At 50.4% G+C, this 21,163-nt stretch overlaps 1 protein-coding gene and 1 long non-coding RNA gene across 2 annotated transcripts in view; one reads left to right on the top strand and one right to left on the bottom strand.

Annotated features, from left to right (window-relative positions):
• The window catches only part of LOC144769191 (uncharacterized), a 186,219-nt gene extending 166,936 nt beyond the window's left edge, over nt 1-19,283 (top strand). Inside the window, exons 3-4 of the long non-coding RNA XR_013598676.1 lie at nt 935-1,014; nt 18,218-19,283. This is a non-coding gene — a long non-coding RNA (uncharacterized LOC144769191). The remainder of the gene's footprint in view (nt 1-934; nt 1,015-18,217) is intronic.
• The window catches only part of LOC144769185 (C-type lectin mannose-binding isoform-like), a 252,972-nt gene that overhangs the window by 145,886 nt on the left and 85,923 nt on the right, over nt 1-21,163 (bottom strand). The window lies entirely within an intron of this gene.

Below are 21,163 nucleotides of genomic sequence, written 5' to 3' on the forward strand. Positions count from 1 at the left end.
TCTACATGTTCTGCTTGGTTGAACTGCAGATTTTACACTGCTACAGTCAGGCTGCAGTGGTAGCCATGAAACCATGTTTGCACTGCCACTGTAGTGGCGGACACAATAGGTGCTGCAGCCACTAGTGGCATAGTGGCATTTAACTTCCAGACCCTGGGTACACTGTGTACCATATATTGTGGACTTATAGTCAAGTTAAATATGCCTAGTGACCACACAGAAAATGTGGATTTCCTACACAGATTCATAACATAACATCCCATACATATTAATAAAACACACATTCACCCGGAAGCGTAACTTGGTGCTGAACACCAGATGATTATTGTTCCCCAGCTCAATTGTACTAATTTTATCGAATAAAAAAAAATAAAGGTTAACTTGACCTGCCAAGATTTGTACTTATAGCCATTAGGTCAACTATAGATCTCTGGAGTAGATGCATTAGTCCATGGTGCCACTATGACCTCTTTTCTATGTGCTGAGCAAGTGCTTCATTTTGGACAACCCTTAACATGCTAATTTCTCTTCATTCCAGCAGTAGATCAACATACATATCGACAGGGAGATCTTTTAATAATAACATTCCTATTTTTTTTATTTCCCAATCCAAGTGGCATCCATCATCTTGGATCTGTAAGTAAAAAAGGAAAGCAAATGGCCCACTCGTCATTCCACAAGTGCTCGCATATGGTATTACACATAAGCGTTCCGTCAAAGTGACGCTATCATCAGCAGCGGTAGCATTATTGTACCTTTTATTGTTGATACTGTACAGTGTCAGTATTTTGCTTACTCCCGGCACTGTGAAGCATCATGAAATGGCATTATCAAAGCCACTTGGACACAAACTCTAGCCCTATTGGCTTTGCCATAGCTTGTTTCTTGTATATGTCCCATTAAATTTCTTTCCTTCTCTTTTTCATTTTTGTAGCCCCTCTGATAGTCCTACAGGCCGGGCTGATTTCCACTCTTTACATCTGCGGTGTGTTGAATCCTCTGTGACCACAATTTGTAAGTTGTGCAGCCTTCTTGGAATGATACTGTTCACAGTATACTATTATTTTACAGTTTGAAGATAGCCATCATATATAGAAGCATTGATTTAGCCACCTTGGATTAGTACAGCAGGGATGCACAACATTATTTAGCATTTGAAGATGTAAGGACAGTGTTATGTTTATGGATCGACTGTTAAACCTGTCAGCCTTTAGGTGGTCTTTCCCCAAAGTTTTTGGCTTCACCCCTCCCATTTATGCTGAATGTATTTTTGTTGGCCCAAGGAACTAGTGTGCTTTACCACTGCTACTGTGCTTGTCCTCCTTCCCCTCAACGTGGTAAAATTAATTTATAATTGGCACTTTAAATTTACTTATACATCCTTAGTAAAGTGGCCTGTGAATTAAAGGTACTAGTGGGCCTGCAGTGCGTATTGTGCCACCACCTTAAGTAAGTAATGCTTTACTGTACATGGTTATTTAAAACCTTTACAATGTAGAAAAGAGTTCAGTTAATAAAACAAATGTCAAATTCTTACATATTAAGACAATAAGTTAAAAAAAAGTATGATTTCAGTTAGACAGCCTATTTATCATGATAAGATGTGCAGTAAGTTGATCCTTGTTGCTGGCCGAGGGGTAATATAGTAAAGTGCCAGTTCAATAAGAGCATTTTTGAAAGTGCCACTTCAATAAAAACATATTTGTGTTAAAAAAGAAAAGGTGATTTCTTATGATGACAGTTCAGGCTATCCCTGTAATGTGGTCAGGGTTATTCAGTATAGTTCAAAGTGGCTGTTTGCTTTCAGCATTGTTCTCCACCTAGTGAAAATCATGGCTTGGCGGATGACAACATGAGGCTTGGGTAACATTCGGGGGCCTTGGTTTTGGCCCTTCTGCAAGAGATGCAGCATATTATTCGTCCTCACCAAATTTCTGGCGCAGACTCGACCTTAGTGCTAGCGCGCTTTAGATCTCGTTACTCGAGGGGCTGATGTGATTAAATGCGGTGCAGTGATCCTGAGCATTCTCAGCAGATGGTTTGGTGGAAACTGGCCGCTTCAATTCAATCTGGCAAATTAGACCTTTTACCAGGCCTAAATCTTCCTATTTAATGCATATATGTCACCTTTAGGGAAAGCCCTAAACAGTTTTTTCAATACTGCAAGGCCTGCTTCTCCCATAGGATAACATTTGCTTAATTTATTACATTTAATAAATGATAAGTTTTAATTGTGATCAGGTAGCGTGGTCGAGTTTGGTATCTAAAACATTGTAATTAAAAACACTCTTTAATGGTAAAGTCGGATTTCAAGTCACAACTCCGAAAATGCCACATCTAGCAAGTTAGCAGTTTCTTGTCCTAAACATTTGGGGGCAGATTTACAAGAAAGTGACACATCTGTAAAGATGTGTCACTTTCCCTGCGCCACCCTGAGAAACCCATGCGCCACTACAGATGTGCCGTTTTACAATACGGCGCACCATGGCGTAAGGATTGACAGATGCGTCAGAAATTCTGATGCATCTGTTGACCCAAAAGTCATGCATTGCTGGAGTCGTGTTGCAAGCACGACGTAACTCCAGCAATGCATGATGAGGCCTATCCTCATTGTGCTGCGTCAATCCTTATACCTGCTTCAAGCAGGCATAAGAATTTGATGCAGTGGTGTCCTAGAAGTGGCGCAGTGAGGGGGGCGTGGCTTGGAGGCGACCAAGATGGCGCATAGTTTCGCGGCGCTCCTGAGGCCCGACTGAAACCCCCAAAATCCGTCTTTTATCCTGCTACAGTACCGATTCCGCCGACAGCACCCGCTGGCCGCAGTGCTCCGGTGCAGATCGGTGGTTGTTCTGGCCCGATCCGACTCCGGGAAGTCGAGTACCGGAGATCGGCGAAAGCGGGCCTTGCGGGGCCTAGGACACTGGAGGCCACAAGTGAAGCACCGACCTTGAGTGGACAGCAGGCTGGTGGCGGCGCTCCCCTGAGCGGATGCAGGGAGCGCTAGGCAGCAGTGAAACCTGAGTGCGGCGGAGGGCCCTGGCGCTAATTGAACAGACGTCCTCCCCTGCCCCCCCACCCCCGGGACTGCCACCAAAGACGAGTATCGGGCTGACTTCAACGGCGAGACGCGGGCCGGACCCTGAAGGGTGCATGAGGTCTGGGCTGGCCGGAGCTGTGACGCAAGCGAGGCAGCGTGCCCTGTAGTGGTGAGGACCGTGATCCCTGGACGGTGACAGGGGCTGGGGGGCAGCTGCGGTGACATGGTGGACAGGACCGACCCCGGCTCAGTGTGGAGGGGTGCATGATACCTGGCAGACAACCCTGACGTCGCGCAGACGCCTACCACGCTTGTGAATACCCCACCTGGGAAGACCTAACGGAGACCTTCCCAGCCACAGCGGAGTGAGGACAGACTGCGGCGGGCCAAGCGACCAGCGGTCAGTACCAACGGCCGCCATGAGAAATAAGAAGTCCACGGTGACGCAGTCAAATACTATGGACAACTACACGGTGGAGCAGGGGGGGGTGCCCCAGCCCACCCAGGGAACCCAGAGGAGCATGGTGAGCCTTCCTTGTCCTCTATAATGCAGGCCATCCAATCCCTAGTCACTACACTGGAATCCAAAATAGACAAAATGTCTATTGAACTGACGCTCCAACGGGCAGACCTGAACAAAACCTTGGACAAGGCCACGCAAAATGCAGCGGACCTTGTAGCGTTTAGCGGTGCTACCAAAACGTTGCAGCAACAGGTCCAGCAGCTCACGCACCAACAGAGGCAGATGGCGGCCTGCCTGGAGGATCAGGAAGGGAGGGCCCGAAGGAATAACCTGCGAGTGGTGGGCGTACCAGAGAAAATGGAGGGGGCCATTGTAGACCTCTTCCTGGAAGACCTCATCTGAAATCGTCTACAACCCAAAATATTGTCTAAATTCTTCGTTATTGAGAGAGTGTACAGGGCGCCAATCCCGCCGCCACGCCCGGGGCCCCCACCTCGCACAATCATTGCACGGATCTTAAATTATAGAGACAGGGACGCAATCTTACAGGCCGCCCGCCAAAATGGAGACCTACTAATTGAAAATGCCACTATCAGGTTCTTCCCCGACTTCACGCTTAAAGTTCCGCAGGAGCGTTGATCGTTCGATGGCATCAAGAAGGTGCTCCGGGAGCGTGGAATCAAGTACATGATGTTCTTCCCGGCATGGCTCAAGATCTTGGCAGGTGGGAAATCCTTTTTCTTCACAGCCCCGGAGGAGGTCCATGCTTGGCTTGAGGAGCATGGACATTTGAGGGAAGGCCAAGAGCGTGGGGGCGGCTGGAGGAGTGCGGTGCCCCAGTCTCCTGCCTTGTCTGTGGGATCCAGGGGAGGTGAGAGACGACGACAGGAGAGCCCACAATCGGCGGGTAGGAACAGAACCCGCAGTCTCTCGGCTTCGCCGGACATGGGGTGAAAGGGCAGGGACTGTCATCACAAACTGCTCGCCATCCGTGGACACGTAATGTACCCGATGATTTGGGTTTGGTCAATCTGGGACGGTGCCGGGAGGATGGTCACTTGTTTGCTGGGTGGTCCCCGGGAGGGAGATATGATGGCGCTGGACATAACTGATCGTACTCCCAGACACGCCATAGGGGAGGGGTCTTGATTGGGCGTCAATGTTGTGCTTCTCTCCTTGAGACACTGGCCTAGGCCACGGCACATGGTGATGTAGCTAAAACATTGAAATAGGGGCTCGGGTATGGGCCTCGGATGTTGGACTTGGTGGTTCCACTCACCCCCTGAGTTTTTCTTTACTAGGGCTACAGGCGCTCTGCCTGTTGGGGATGTCTGGCTCTTTCAGCCGGCGTAGCAGGGTAGCACGGAGGGGGGGGGGGTGGTGAGGAGGTTGGAGGGGAAGAGCTTCTGTTTAAGTTCTACATGTTTGGTACTTATTGTGTATCTGTTCACGCTCCTGGGCACTATCAGCTATGGGGGGAGTTGGGAGGCGGGGAGGGGTGGCGGACTACCCTTACACTTGACCGATTAGATGGCAGGAACCGCAATGTCATATTCACAACACATAAATCTGATATCCTGGAATGTTAACGGCCTGCAAAATAGGATCAAACGCACAGTGGTGTTCCAATACATTCGCAGGCATGCCCCTGACGTGGTCCTCCTACAAGAGACACATTTGTTGGGGAACCATTGTAGGACCCTTGATAGGTTTGGATACACCCTACCTGCACACGTTGGCTTTACCACGGGCTCCAGGGGGGGGTGGGAATCCTTGTCAGGAACTCCCTGCCGCTGGTCCTGGGGCGGAGATGGCTAGATCCCCTGGGAAGATATGCGGCGCTGTCAGTGCAATGGGAGGGTAGACCACTGAATCTGTGCTCACTTTACATCCCTCCAAAGCTACACAACACCACTCTCCGAGACATAGGAAAATTGCTTTTGGAGATGCCTACTGGGACGCTGGTCCTTGGGGGGGACATGAATGAAGTCATGGAGAGAGGCCTTGACAAGTTGCAGAGTCCAATGGCCGGGGGGGGGGGCGAGTCACCTAGGGGACTTCGTACAGGCGATGGGCTTGGTGGATCTGTGGAGAGCGCATAACCCACAGCTTCGGCAATACACGCATGTCTCTGTGGCCCATGGCTCTGGATCCCGAATCGATTACCTATTTACCCAGTCGGGCTGTATGGGCCTCTCCCGGGATGGACATCACAAAGCAAGAGGGATATCCAATCACTCACCGGTGGGGGTACAGTTGACGGGCCCTAGGCGAGACTGGAGTGTTCTCCCGCTACTAGACACCTTCTTGTTTAAAGACCAGGAGTTCCAGGAGAAATTCAGAGAAAGGGTAGACCAGTATTTTGCTGATAACGTAGGCTCAGTGGTCTCCCCTGGAATAGTCTGGGAGGCATATAAGACTGTGGCTAGGGATTTTGTCCAGGCGGAGGTCGGACGAAGGCGCAAGGAAAAGTATGCCCAAATTGATAGGTTGGAGCAGGAGCTTCACGCTCTGGAGGAAGAGGGGGGACGTACCCAGATGCTGGACCAGAATAGACAACACAGGGCACGTCTCCTGGGCAAGGAACTTAGGGATGTACTCACGGATCAAGCGCGATCACGCTCACTTGCCACCCAGGGATGAGTGTACAACTTGGGGGACAAGGCTAACAAAATGATAGCCTGGCTGGAGAAGAGGGACAGGGAACGAAACTGGGTGCCGGGTATAGAGTGGCTGGATGGGACAGTGAGCGACACTAGCGCAGCGATAGCAGAGGAATTTGCGCTTTATTACGAGGAGGTCTACAGGTCTCAGACGACTCGGGAGGAGTGGGAGTGTCGTGATTTTCTGGCCCCCTTACAGCTGCCCGTACTGGAACCAGCTGACAGAGATATTCTAGACTCCGATATTACGGTTAAGGAAGTGGAGGAGGCCATGGGTAACCTGCAAATGGGAAAAGACCCGGGACCCAACGGGTTCCCAGCGGAAGCGTTTGGAAGCGTGGCAAGTAGGACAGCCCCACACATGCGCAGCATGTTCCTGGAAGCGAGGGAGGTTGGGAAACTTCAGAGAGATCTACGACTGGCAACGATCGTTGTGATCCATAAGGCCGGAAAGCTGCAGACGGAGTGCAGCTCCTACAGACCTATATCCCTCCTGAACTATGAGACGAAGGTCCTAGGGAAGATTCTGGCCATGCGGTTGGGAGCGCTGGTGCAATCCTTGATCCACCCGGACCAATCGGGCTTCATGCCCCAGAGGAGTACGCGGCTGAACCTGCGTTGCCTGTTCGGAGTAATGCAGACAGTGTCTGCGCGCCCAGAGATAATGGCAGCCTTATTATTTCTTGATGCCCATATGGCTTTCGACAGCATGGAGTGGCAGTTCATTTATGCGGTATTGGAAAAACTAGGGTTTGGAGAACATTTTCGCTCCTGGATGAGACTGCTGTATACGGAGCCGCTTGCGCGGGTCCGTGTCAACGGCGTTATGTCAAGAGAGTTTCGACTAGGGCGCGGCATGAGGCAGGGGTGCCCCCTCTCCCCAACCCTATTTGCCTTAGCGCTGGAGCCGCTGGCCCACTGGATAAGGACGGACCCAGAGGTGCGGGGCATAAATTTAGGGGGAGGATGGGAGGAGCGCATATCGTTATATGCTGACGAAATCTTGTTGTACGTCCAGCAGCCGCTGGCATCCATCCAAAGGCTAATAGTTCTGTTGCGCAAATTTCGAGAGTTTTCCGGATACCGCATCAATTGGTGTAAGTCCCTAGGCTATGTCTTGACAGGGCCACAGCCGCAAGTGATGGATGACTGTAGAGGCCTGGTATGGTGAGACGCGTTCCGCTATCTGGGAATATGGATTACGCCTTCTGACACCGAATTTTATCGCTTGAATGTGCTGGCTCAGCTGGAGAGGCTCCATGGTGGTGTGGTGCATTGGAGGACCCTCCCACTCTCTTTGATGGGCCGAACCGTCTATTCGAAATGATGGCTCTTCCAAGTTTAATTTACATCCTGCAGAGTTTGCCCTTTCCGATCCCTGAACATGTTTTTAAAACGGTGGAATCGGAGCAACGTTCCCTGCTATGGAGTGGAGGTTGCCCGAGAATAGCTCTTAACAAACTGCAGCGGGGACCGTATGAGGGAGGCCGCGCCGTTCCAGACATTTGCCTGTATTACTGGGCGACATAGCTGATTAACATTAATGGTTGGGTGTTCGCCCCGCAGGAAGAACCCGCCTACAGGGTGGATCGTATGGCCCTGGGGAGTGAGTTGTATTTAGCTGCACTCTACACCAAAGGGAGGTACAAACGGCCCTTGCCGCCCCAAACGGCAGCGGTGGTGGGGGTGTGGAGGCGGGCAACAAGATGTTTGGGCTGGGAGGCAAAGCTCACGGAACATACACCCCTATGGGTTGGCAATTTCCTCCGAGAGGTGGTGCGACTGCGAGACCTATGCCAATGGAGCCTGATTGGTATCGCTGTCTTGGGGGATGTATGGAAGGGAGGGGGGATGGTGGACTTTGCGACCTTACAGGCTGAGTTTGACATGGGCACTGGGGAGTTTCTACACTATCAACAGCTCAAACACGCCCTACATGCACACATGAACCAGGAGGACCAGCTGCCTGAGTATGCCCCATTTGAGGGCAGACTATTGCTAGACCCCATAATTGATAAAGCTATCTCCCTTACCTACAAAAAGCTTGTTAATAACCTCCCGGACCTGCTAGGACCTCTGAGAGAAAAATGGGAATCAGATCTAGGGCTCTTAGATGATGATTGGACTGAGGCACTACAGTGTCCCAGAGAGGTGGCGATACGTGCTAGATTTAGGCTGATCCAGCTGCGCATCCTCCATAGGTCCTACACCCCTCGTACGGTGCAGTATAGGATGGGGTATGCGACGTCCCGATTTTGCCTGCGGGGATGTGGGGAGGAAGGTACTTTCTTCCACATCTTATGGGATTGTGCCAAAATTCGAACATACTGGGTCCAACTGGTGGGTATTATGGAAGAGGTAGTTGAGGCAGAGGTACCGCTGGAGGCCCGATGGCATATCCTAGGAGTGACAAGCGATTTAGCATGGCCCAAGGGGGACAAGACATGGCTAGCCCTCGCGAGTATGGTGGCCAAAAGAAATATAGCTAGACTGTGGGGAAGTGACCTTCTGCCGACGGTGGAGGAATGGGAGCGGGACTTGGACTGGTGCCACAGGGTGCAAAAAGTTATCTACAGCAGTCGGGGGTGCCCCAAGAAGTGGGAGAAAGTATGGTCGGCATGGAGGCGATATAGAGGGGAGTGGATGGACACCCAATCTGGCTCCGCGTTGGAGTAAAGAGATATGTACCTACAGCTTCTTCCCTCTTACTTGACAGATTAGTGATAAAGAGAAGATATGTGTTTTATTGACTTGGGCCCCACCGCCTGTGACCTGAGGAGGTGATGGATACCTTGCTGAGTGGGGGGGGGGGGGGAACAGGAGACAGGGAGGGTACCATAGTGTGGGCGGGGGGTCTTGTACGAGGTATTACAGGGGCCTCTGCATGCAGAGTAGTTCCCATAAGGGTTTGACCTGGGGGGATGGGCCGGGATGGGTCAAGTCTAGGGGTTTCTATTTGATTGTACTGTTATGTCCGCCAATGAACTTCTGATGCTGATAACTGTGCACTGTAATGGAGCTGTTTTTTGTTGTAATAAAAAGATTTTCACAAAAAAAAAGTGGCGCAGTGAAATCTTGTGGATTTCACTGCATCAGTTCTACGAGGCTTTTTTGCATTGGAACGCCCCTCCCTACATACATTATACCTGACACAGGTATAATGTGGAGCAGGGCTTTACAACGTGACGCATCTCCCTAGATGTGTCAAGTTGTAAATGGGCCGAATTTTTACTCTGCGGCACAAAAAGTGACGCAACTGCGCCGCAAAAAAGACGCAAGGGGTTTGTAAATCTGCCCTTTAGTCCCTGCAGCTTGTATCCTGGGTCACATGACTACGTGTGGCTGGCAGCTAGTCTTTGTTTATTGCTCCCAATCAGTGAGAGAAAGGAGGAATAGGTGTTAGCATGATTAGTCATTACTGTCAGGATGAGGGGGAGGAGCAGTCACCTACCACAATTGCACATCACAAAGGCTCTGCCCAGCACACTCACAAACGGTTTAACACTTGTCTTTTGTGTCCCCAAGGAAGCAGGGGTGGAAACCTCTAGAAACTTCTCATACTTCAAATCTGACACCGAATATAAATACCCTTGTATTCAACTCTTCGGAAAACATCTGGACCTGTAGAAGACTCAGAAGGACCGCTAAGCTACCCTGCTACAACTGCTACTCTGATGCCCTGTTACTCTGCTGCCCTGCTGCATCAGTGAGAAGGACTGGAACTGCATATTGACTACCAGGACAATCGGAGTCACTCCAATGGCTAGTTTGCTGGCATCCTGATCAGAGCCTCAAGGACGGAAAAGGCTCCAACCACCTTAAACCCTGCACCTGGAGTCTGCCTGCTGTAAGTCATGCCCTTCAAGTGGTGCCACCCCAGTCCTGGACCCTCTGCCAGCCCAACAGAACAAACGCAGCATGATGCATTTCCTCGGAGACCCACATTGGATAATGCTGTGTGATGTATCTCCAAAGCATAACCTCAGCAGCTACTCTGATCCGCTGCTGCATGACACATCCTTGGCTGCACATTTTATCCCTGCAGCACCTAAAAATGTCACTGCACAACGCCTCCTGAATGCAGGACTGTACATCTCAGCCCGCAGCTTGTCGGAACCAGTGCATCACTACATATCCTCAATCCTGTATCTTGCACCAGCTCGCAGCCAGGATTAAAAGTACTTTGTTGACAGGCCTAGCTTGGTCCAGTATGTTGCCTGCACTCCATCGCGGTCAACCTGAACTTGTGATTTCGTTCCCGTCTGGAGTGACCAGAAGACCACAGTTGGCGCTTGGTGCTTTGCAGCACTGTTTTCACTTAAATCCTTCAAACTGCATATCTCTGAGGCTACTTATTTGATTTTTGTCATTTTTGTTATAAATTATTTATAAATTTGATCTCAATTTTTCGAAGTTGCTTTGGGAATTTTCTTCACTTGATTACTGTTTGAACTCCTGCATAAATGCTTTTTACACATTGGCTCTAAGTTAAGCCTGTCTGGTTTTCTATTTAGCTAATAGACAATTAAGCACCGGATAATTTGGGTTTGCTTGTGGCTTCACCCTGACAAGGATTTTGGATGCTGTTTGAGTAGGTTTTCACCCAGCTGAACCAGTAACCCAATTTGTTACAGCGGCTATTTTGCAATTGTATAGTGCATAGTGTATATTTTTCTATTGCTCTAAGTGGGCCAACGCATGCTTCTAATCAATCAAGACATTTGTAAAGTACACTACTAGCCCATGAGGGTCTCAAGGGGCTGAGGGGGAGGTGGGGGGTGCGGCTACTGCTCGAACAGCCAGGTCTTGAGTAGCCTCCTGAAGATTAGTAGGTCGTTGATCTGGCGTAGGAGGATGTGGAGGGTGTTCCAGGACTTGGCGGCGAGGTAGGAGAAGGATCTGCCGCCGGTGGTCGCTCTCCTGATACGGGGGACAGTAGTGAGGGCGAGGTCGGCGGAGCGGAGCTGGTGGTTTGTGGTGTAGAAGATGAGCCATTTGTTGAGGTATGCTGGCATGGTGTTGTGTAGTGCTTTGTGTGCATGGGTGAGGAGCTTGAAGGTGATCCTCTTGTTGACTCAAAGCCATTGTATGTCTCTCAGGTGGGATGTGATGCGGCTGTGGCGAGGATCAGGCGTGCAGAGGCGTTCTGTATGCGTTGCAGTCGTTTCAGCAGTTTGGCCAGGGCTCCTGCATAGAGGGAGTTTCCTTAGTCTAGTCTGCTGCTGACGAGGGCCTGGGTGACCCTTCTTCTAGTGTTGGTGGGGATCCACCTGTAGATCTTTCGGAGCATGCAGATGTGTTGAAACAGGATGATGAGATGGCGTTGACTTGCTTGATCATGGAGAGTGTTGAATCGTGGTTGGTGGGTGTTGATGCCGCTCCCAGGGTGGTCGGCCACCAGGAGTCATCCCAGTCAGAAGGGGTGGAGCCAAGGATGAGGACCTCCGTCTTGTCCGAGTTCAGCTTCAGGCAGCTGTTCTACATCCATTTGGCGACGGCTTTCATTCCTTATTGGAGGTTGGTTTTGGTGGTGAGAGGGTTCTTGGTGAGTGAGTGAGAGGATCAGTTGTGTGTCATCGGCGTAGGAGATGTTGTTGAGGTCGTGCAGTCTGGCGACGTGGACGAGTGGGGCCATGTAGATGTTGAACAACGTCAGGCTGAGGGAGGATCCTTGGGGTACGCCGCAGGTGATCTTGGTGGCTTCGGATCGGAAGGGAGGGAGACGGGCGCTCTGTGTTCTGTCTGTGAGGAAGGAGGTGGTCCAGTCCAGTGCTTTGCCTCTGATTCCTGCGTCATGGAGTCGAGTGCCTAGGGTGCGGTGGTAGACTGTGTCGAAAGCGGCTGATAGGTTCAGGAGGATGAGGGCCGCGTTCTCGCCGTTGTCAAGCAGGGCCCTGATGTCATCGGTGGCGGCGATGACGGCCGTTTTGGTGCTATAGTTGCTGCGTAACCCGGACTGGGACGGGTCCAGGATGTTGTTCTCCTCGAGGTAGCGGGCCAGCTGTTTGTTGACTTTTTCTCAATGACCTTCGCCGGGTACGGGAGCAGGGAGATGGCACGGAAGTTCTGGAGGACCTTGGGGTCTGCTTTGGGTTTCTTGAGCAGGGTGCTTCCAGCTCTCTGGGAAGATCGCGGTCTCAAAGGAGATGTTGATGGCTTTGCGGAGGTGAGGTGCGATGGTGACGCATGCTTTGTTGAAGATGTGGTGTGGGCACGGGTCTGATGGGGAGCCGGAGTGGATGGTGCCCATGGTTTTGATGGTGTCGTCATTGTTGATGTTGGTCCAGGTGGGAAGGGGGTCGCCGTGGGTGGTGGTCTTGGGGTATGAGCTATTATTGGCCGCAGTGGTGGCCTGGTTGTTGAAGCTGTCATAGCTGTCATGCATGTCTGCGATCTTGCGGTGGAAGAAGGAGGCCAGGGATTTGCACAGGTCTTGAGAAGGTGGGATGTCGTTGGTGCTGAAGCTGGGGTTGGAGAGTTCCTCCACAATGTTGAAGAGCTCTTTGCTGTTGTGTGCATTGTTGTCGAGGCGGTCCTTGAAGGAGGTCTTTTTGGCGGATCTGATGAGGTGATGATTTTGGGGCATAGCGTTCTTGTGGCTGTTAGGTTCTCCAGTGTGCACCATTTCTTTCCAGCTTTCGGCAGTTTTGCTTGTAGGTCTGGAGGTCCGCGGTGAACCAGCAGGCAGTCTTGTTTGTGCGACTGTTGGAGGGGTTCTTGATCGGGGCGAGGGTGTTGGCGCAGTCTTCGATCCAGCGTCTGAGGTTGTGGCGGCGGCGGCGGGTTGGTGGGGTCTCTGGGTGGGCTTCGGGCTTCGGACAGTGTGTAGCTGGTCTTTGGTGATTTTGCTCCAGCAGCGGCGGTGGATCTGTTGGGTGTGGTGGTGCGTGGTAGGCTTCTCGAAGGTGAAGTGGACGCAGCGACGATCGTTTCAGTGGAGTTCGGTGGTGTGGCTGAAGGAGACGTGGGAGCTTGCGGAGAAGAAGGGATCAAGCTTGTGTCCGGCGGAGTGGGTGGGAGTCATGGCGAGCTGTTTGAGTCCGAGGTTGGCGAGGTTGTCGAGCAGGGTGGTGGAGTTGGTGTCATTGTTTTTCTCGAGGTGGAAGTTCAGGTCCCCGAGGAGGTTGTAGTCCGTGAACACAGGGCCGTGCGTGCTGACGAAGTCGGCGATGGAGTCACTGAACTGTGGCCTGGGTCCCGGGGGGCTGTAGATCAGAGTACCTCTGAGGTTGGTGTTGGGATCAGTGTGGATCTGGAAGTGCAGCTGTTCGGCGGTGTTGAGGGTACCGTCGGAGGATGTTGCGACCTTGAGGGTGGATTTGTGGATGATGGTGATTCCACCTCCTACTATGTTGGTCCGGTCTCTGCAGGTGATCTTGTAGCCGCCCGGGAAGGTTATGGCGATGCCGAGGAGTCATTCATCCAGGTCTCTGTCAGGAAGGCGACATCCGGGGAGAATGTGTTGAGCAGGTCCCAGAGTTCGACGGCGTGTTTGCGTGCGGAGCAGGTGTTCAGGAGTATGCATCTGAGGTTGTTGCGTGCTGTCGTGGTGGGTGGATTGGCGGGTCTGCTACTGGTGAAGCTGCAGTTCAGGCAGGAGAAGGGTCCTTGGGTGCTCTTCAGGGCGGCCTGGAAGCAGGAGTGTGCTCGTCCGGGCGTCATGGCGTTTGTGGGGGCCAGGGGTTCTGGCGCTGGGCGTGGTCCAGGCACAGACAGGCTTGACTAAGGCACCATAAGAGGGGGAGGTGGGAGGGAGGAGCAGCTGGGAGGGGGGGAACGGGCGCATGGGTGAGTGGGGGACGGTGCCGCAGGGGACGCAGCCGGGGGAAAAACGGGAGTGAGGGACAGCGAAAGGGAAACTGAAGGCAAGGGGGCACAAAGGAATGGGAATGAATAAAAACGATCACAAAATACAAAATACAAAATACAGTGCAATTAACAGAAAAAGAACAGATAACAGTAAAAACAAAAAACAGATCGGATAACAGAAGCAAACCTACGGTGGGCCTCGAACTATAGTCAGCAGGAGTGAGGAGTGACCACTGAGCACAGAGCACGGGCACAGACAGGTGGAGCTGCGCGGCGTGGGGAGTGAACTGCCTGAAAACAGGGTCAAGGGCCCCTCCCCTTCGCTTCTAAAGGTGGTGGCTATGTTGGAACTTTAAAATAACAATGCATGATATGTTATGTTATACCGATTTTTTAGAGTGCACTGTCACCCAGGAGGGTATCATGACACAGAGCAGGTGTGAATGTAGCCCAAGCCTAGAACCTACTGAAACTGCTTGAAAATCCAGGTCTTGCAGAGTTCAAAAAGTTAGGAGGAGGCTCTTTCGTGTAGCAGCAGGTTGTTCCGTGCTCTAAAAGCAATGTAGGAGAAGGCACAAGCATGAGTGGGATGTATGTAAGTAAGAATATTGGAGAGTGGATGTGTCAGAAAGGTTTGTCAAAGCAGCAGAGATTGTTGAGCTATGCTGGCCCAGTGTTATGTAGCTCCTTGAAAGTGAGTAAGAGTTTTAATTTTGCTCAGTTGAGTATTGGGAGCTAGCAGAATTACTCCATGAATTGTGTGATGTGAGTGTGGCGTGGGAGGTTGAGACTGATTCTGGTTTCTGAGTTCTGCATGGTCTGCAGTCTTTAAGTAATTCTTTGTTGATCCCTGCATACAGAGTGTTCCCATAGACCAGCTTTCTTGTGACAATGGCCTATTTGAAAGTTTTCCAGGTGCTGCTTGGAATCCATTTGAAAATTAGCCTTAGCATCTTCAGGACATGGAAGCATGATGCGGTGATGGTATTGACTTAGGTGATCATGTTGAGATTGCTGTTAATGATGATCCTAAGGTTCTTTTTGTGAGTGGTGGGCTTGGGAACAGCATCCTGGACCCGTCCCAGTCCAGATTCCGCAGCAACCATAGAACCGAAACCGCCCTCATTGCCGCCACCGATGACATCAGGACCCTGCTAGACAACGGAGAAATAGCAGCCCTCATACTCCTGGACCTGTCAGCTGTTTTCGACATGGTCCGCCACCGCACACTATGAACACGCCTACACGACACCGGGATCCAAGAGACTGGACCACATCCTTCATCTCCTGCAGAACACAGAGTGTCCGCCTCCCCCCCTTCCGCTCCAGTGCCACCGAGATCATCTGCGGCATACCTGAGGGCTCATCCCTCAGCCCGACGCTGTTCAACATCTACATGGTACCCCTCACCCACGTCGCCCGACAGCACGACCTCAACATCATCTCCTACGTCGATGACACCCAACTGAGCCTCTCCCTCACCAAATACCCTCACACCGCCAAGACCAACCTCCACGAAGGAAAGAAGGCCGTCGCCGAATGGATGAGGAACAGCCGACTGAAGCTGAACTCGGACAAGACGGAGGTCCTCATCCTCGCCCCACCCCTTCAGCCTGGGATGACTCCTGGTGGCCGACCACATTGGGAACAGCCCCGACACCCACCGACCACGCACGCAACCCAGGGGTCATCCTCGACTCCACCCTCTCTATGACTAAGCAGGACTATGCCGTCTCCTCTTCCTGCTTCAAAACCCTCCGGATGCTCCGCAGGATCTAAAAGTGGCTCCCCACCGTAATGAGAAGAACGGTCACCCAGGCCCTCGTCACGAGCAGGTTGGACTACAGAAACTCACTCTACGCAGGCGCTTCAGTGAAACTCCTGAGACGGCTCCAAGCATCCAGAACGCCTCTGCACGTCTGATCCTTCGACATCCGCCGGCGCAGCCACATCACCCACCACCTGAGAGACCTGCACTGGCTCCCCGTCAACAAGAGGATAACCTTCAAGTTCCTCATCCACGCACAGAAAGCACTCCACAACACCGGACCAGCATACCTCAACAGACGACTCAGCTTCTACACCCCCACCCTCCAGCTTCGCTCCGCCGGCCTCGCCCACGCAGCAGTTACTCATATCCAAAGAACGACTGTCGGCGGCAGATCCTTCTACAACCTCGCCGTCAAGACCTGGAACACCCTCCCGACCCACCTACGACAGATCAAAGACCAGCTGGCCTTCAGAAGACTCCTCAAGACCTGACTCTTCGAGCAGTAGAAGCACCCCTCCCTCAGCACCTTGAGACCCTCACGGGTAAGTAGTGCGCTTTATAAGTGACATGATTGATTGAATGATTGATTGGGGGTTGAGTTTCAGTGCTAGTTCTTTTGGCCACCAGGCAGGTCCCACGGGGGAGGGCTTTTCCCAATGATCATGATTTCGGTCTTGTCAGTGTTCAGCTTCAGACAGTTGCTTTCCATCAAATGGGCAATTTCAGTCCGGGTACTGGCATCTTGTTCATGAGGGAGAGAATAGTTGTCATTGGCATAGCAGAGGACATTGATGTGGTGCGAGAAGATGATGCCAGATAGAGTGATCATGTGTGTGTTGAAGGGATCAGTGAGGAACTATCTGGAAAAATGCAGGTGAGGCCACAGGCATCCAAGGTTTTATGGCGCCAAGCTGACTGACAAGTTCCTTTAAAGTTAGGAAGGAGCAGATCCATTGGATTGCATGTCCTTCAATTCCAATGCGGGTTCCGCATTAGAAAAGTATGGGGGGGAGAGACTATGCCAAATGCAAGGTCCTGGAGGATGAGTGTTGCCGTGTCACCTCCATCCAGAGCCATGTGAATCCATCCATGGTGGCGCTGAGGGTGGTTTCAATGCTGTGGTTGGGTGTGAAAGCAGACTGAGGGGTGTTGAGGCGTTGTTAGTTGTTGAGGTATTTAGTGAAGCATCTATTGGTGATTTTCTGTAAGTCCTTGGCCATTGAGAGATGGCCGCTGACTACTTTGTTTCCTTTTTTCTACTATATAATTTTAATTTGTCTACTATGTGCTTTTGGCAGTTTGTGTGTTAGTTTTACTGAGCGTGAGTAAATTGGTGAATGAAGCATGAGTCAGTCAGTGGCTGAATGAATGTATCTGTGCACAGGTGAGTGACAGGGTGCATGTGATCTTATACAGTGGTTGCTGGTAATTTAAGATGGAGGGGGGCATAAATCCACCGATCTACATGCACACTCACACCACATGCATTCACAAGTGTGCACACATACACACACCATACACAACCACACATGAATACACTCACAAATCCACATACTTTCATGCATGCATACATCAAACAATACAATAAAACAAACTTACTGGATGAAGCAGAGATCTTGACCTCGAGCCTCCTGCAGGATTGGTACTGCAGTCACTTCTTATTGGATGGAGGAAATGGCAGTCCCTATCTGTCACAGAGTGGCATAGGGTCAGTGAAGCTTGCTAGCCCCACCCCATTTTGTGACAATGTGACAATGATAGGTGCTCTGCCTTGGGTACTTCAGGGATTAAAACCCTGAGGAGCGAGGCTATCAGTAATGCTACCCCTTATTATGAGGGGAGGTCCTCCCAGTGCTTTGGCAGGCTGAAAAGTTCACACCCGCAGAGCTCTGACATCTTCAGCACTGCAAAAATCAGCTCAGGCAGCCAGGTGCCTGGCCATTTAGAGTGGCAGTATGGGCTCTCAGCTCTTAAGAACGGGCCACTCCTGATCTTATCATTGACTCAAGATGCACTTTTTGTGATAAGTGAAAGCTGTTTTCATTGCTGATGCTTGTTTACGGAAGGTTCTATTGGAGCAGCATACTTTTAGCTCCACCCTTTCATGTTCTAGCCATGCCATATATACGTACACATGGTCTATGTAATTGTGTGTTTACTATCATTAACGTAAAGTGGTGCACTTGACCGAGATACTTGCTCTATAACCTAGACACTTATATTAGCGTCTATACTAATGTTTTATTCATATTAACACATATTTGCAGTTCACACTTATATCTGCATTTGGCTTAAAAACATTCACATATTCAGTTAAATAGTTCCCTGCATTTGTTTTATAACCATATATCGTGCATTCAATTGTGCATTGTAGTATGTTGCAATGTTAGCTAGACCACAGGCCTGAAGCATTTGGATTTAACGTTTAACCTTCAATGAAAAATGATTTGCTTTGCATGTTCTCTCCTCTGCAGGTGCAGTCTCAAGGCATTCATTAGTCACTGAAAGGCAGATTGGGTATGCAAGCTCGTGATGCTCAGAGAAGAACACTGGCAAGGACAAGATGCACTAACAAAGGGAGTAGCACCATTCAGGTGATATCTGGAGACGGGAAAAATCCAACGGCATTTCTGATGCAGAGACCAAGAGATTGGAGTAGTAATGGAGGGCATCAAGTTTCACAGTGAGAAGGAGAGAAGTACTGGGACTCATGATTTACGACTCTCAAATGTTCTTTGGAGTTTAACAGATAGTCACATTTTCAGTTTAGGCAGATTCCCCGTAGACTTGGAGAGGTGCAGACCTCTCCGCGATATCTCTATTTGGCTTTATGCTATACAATATTCTTTATTTTGGAGAACTTCTACAGGAGTTCTACAATGCTCACACTTTCCTACCTTACTGGATCTGATTACGGTTTTCCAACTAGTGTTGTCTAGATTAGATTTAATTTAGATTATCTAGATTTCCACATGCATAATTGGCAAGAGGACCTCAAATCGTATACTGACCATCAAATTATTTTCCTTATCTTCAGCAATGCTAAGGCTATTACTGAATTTCTTTTATGTTTCATGCTGTTGAGACTGAGCTTTGTTATACGATTTGGTCTGCCCGTAGTGATTTGTGTACGTCAGTCTGGTTTTGATTTGGTAATAAACCCACATTTAACCTCATCTATCAACTTGGGATTTCAGTGTGTAGCAAAATTGTAAATTGATCTTGCGGATGTTGTCAATTCCTCTTTATTCCTCAGGCGCTAAAAAGTTTAATTGCAGGGAATTTAGAGATCAGCCCAAAGGTGCTGAAACACTGTAGTCTTCATGACAGTAGCTTGGGAACATGTATAACAAGCATTGGCATAGCCAATAGGTCTTGACTTTGGGGCATGTGTTTTGCCAGAGCTGTTGGCTTTGTTAATGTGTTTAAGCTATGTTGTAGAGCAGTGTGATTGCTCTGCAGCATGTTGAAAAGTTATTAAAAAAAGTGTTATAAGCATTTTTGTTGCCTAATATAAGCAAGTAAACATGTACAAATGAATATCCTATTATAAAATAATTAACATATTCAATGTCTTCTAGTTGATCTGTCCTGGTGCTGAGGTGATGCTGAGTCACACTGACATGGTGTTGAGGTGGTGGTGTGCTTGTGCAGAGGTGGTGTGTGCTTGTGCACAGGCGGTGCTCAGTGATGCAGAGGAGGTGCTGAGTGATGCCGAGTTGGGGCTGTGTTGTGGTAATGCTGAATTGGTAATGCATTGGTGCTGAGGTGGTGCTGTGCTGATGCTGTGATGGGGCTGCGCTGGTGCTGAATTGGTGCTTTGCTGGTGATGGTAAACTGATGCAGAGGTGGTGCTGTGGTTGTGTTGTGTGATGGTGAGGAGATTCTGCGCTGGGTCTGAGGTGGTGCTGAGGTGGTGCTGAGTGATGCTGAGGTGGAGCCGAGTGATGCTGTGGTGGTGCTACTCTGATGCTGAGGTGGTAGTGCACTTATGCAGAGGTGGTGGAGCTGCACTAATGCAGATGTAGAGGTGTAGTGATAGTGAGGTGGTGCTGCACTAGTGCTGTGTTGGTGCTGAGGTGGTGCTGTGCAGGTGCTGAGGTTAAACTGACATAGTGCTAAGGGGGTGGTGTGCTTGTGCGGAGGTGATGCTCAGGTGGTGCTTTGGTAATGCTAAGTGATGCTGAGGTGGTGGTGTGGTGGTGGTGAGTGATGCTAAGGAGATGCTGATGCTAGTGCTGAGATGGTGGTGAGTGATGCTGAGGTGGTGGTGCTGCACTGATGCTGAGGTAGTACTGTGTTGGTAGTCAGGTGGTGCTGCGCTGCTGCTAATGTGGTGCTGCGCTGGGGCTGAAAAATGTTGAGGTGGTGTTGTGCTGGTGTTGTGGTAGTGCTCAGCTGCTGCTGAGGGAAGCACAGGTTGTGCTGCAGTGGTGCTGCTGAAGTGGTGCTGAGCGACCCTGCCTGGTGCTGAAGTGGTGCTTTGCTGATGCTGACAAGGTGCTGAGGTAGTGCTTCACTTATGCATTGGTGCTGCGGTGTTGCTGTTGTGGTGCTAAAGTGGTGCTGTCTTGGTGCTAAGTGATACTGAGGTGGTGCTCTGCTGGGGCTGAGTGAATCTGAGGTGGTTCTGTGGTTATGGTAATGCTCAGGTGCTGCTGAGTGAAGCTCAGGTGGTGCTGCGGTGGTGATGCCTGCTGTAGTGGTGATAAGTGACGCTGACTGATGCTGAGGTTGTTCTGTGCTGATGCTGTGCTGCAAAAGTGGTGCTGTGCTGGTTCTGAGTGATGCGGAGGTGGTGCTGAGTCATGCTGAGGTGATAGTGCTGTGCTGGTCTATGACATTACTTTTCAGAAATTCCGTCTGCTTACAGTGTCTTAAACCCTCTGAAAAAGATAAAGTGCAACACATTGGCAGCTTAAACAAATCTAATAAACATACATATAAGTCAGCTTAAACACAACTTCACCATCATTACAATTTTACAGCTTAAAATAACTACGGTGGAGGTGAGCGAAGAGCAAGGGCTGCAACAAAAACAAGGCTTTTTAACACTTAGACAAAAAGAGAAGTTCCTCGTTTAACCCCTTCCATGCGCACGCCAGCCGGGAGCCGTGATGCGTAACGGTGCTCGTGTGCGCACAACGGCTCCCGGCCTTCATGACACATGGCCCCGTAGCCTGTAACCTCAGGAGCTGGGGAACAGCTTCCCCAGGTCCCGAGCCCCCCCCCATTTCAGTGAAATGACAATCAGCGCACACATCGCGCTGATGTTTTTTTAACTGAAACCGAAACTGAAATCAGCCCCCTGAGCATGTAGAAAGACGGGAGAGGTATCATTGGAAAGGGGAGAATTCCCCCTTTCCAATGGTATCCCTCCCCAGCAGGGCGATCCCTAAGCAGTGATCGACCACTAGACA

Source organism: Lissotriton helveticus, chromosome 1_1 (genome assembly GCF_964261635.1).
Source record: "Lissotriton helveticus chromosome 1_1, aLisHel1.1, whole genome shotgun sequence".
Lineage (NCBI taxonomy): Eukaryota > Metazoa > Chordata > Amphibia > Caudata > Salamandridae > Lissotriton > Lissotriton helveticus.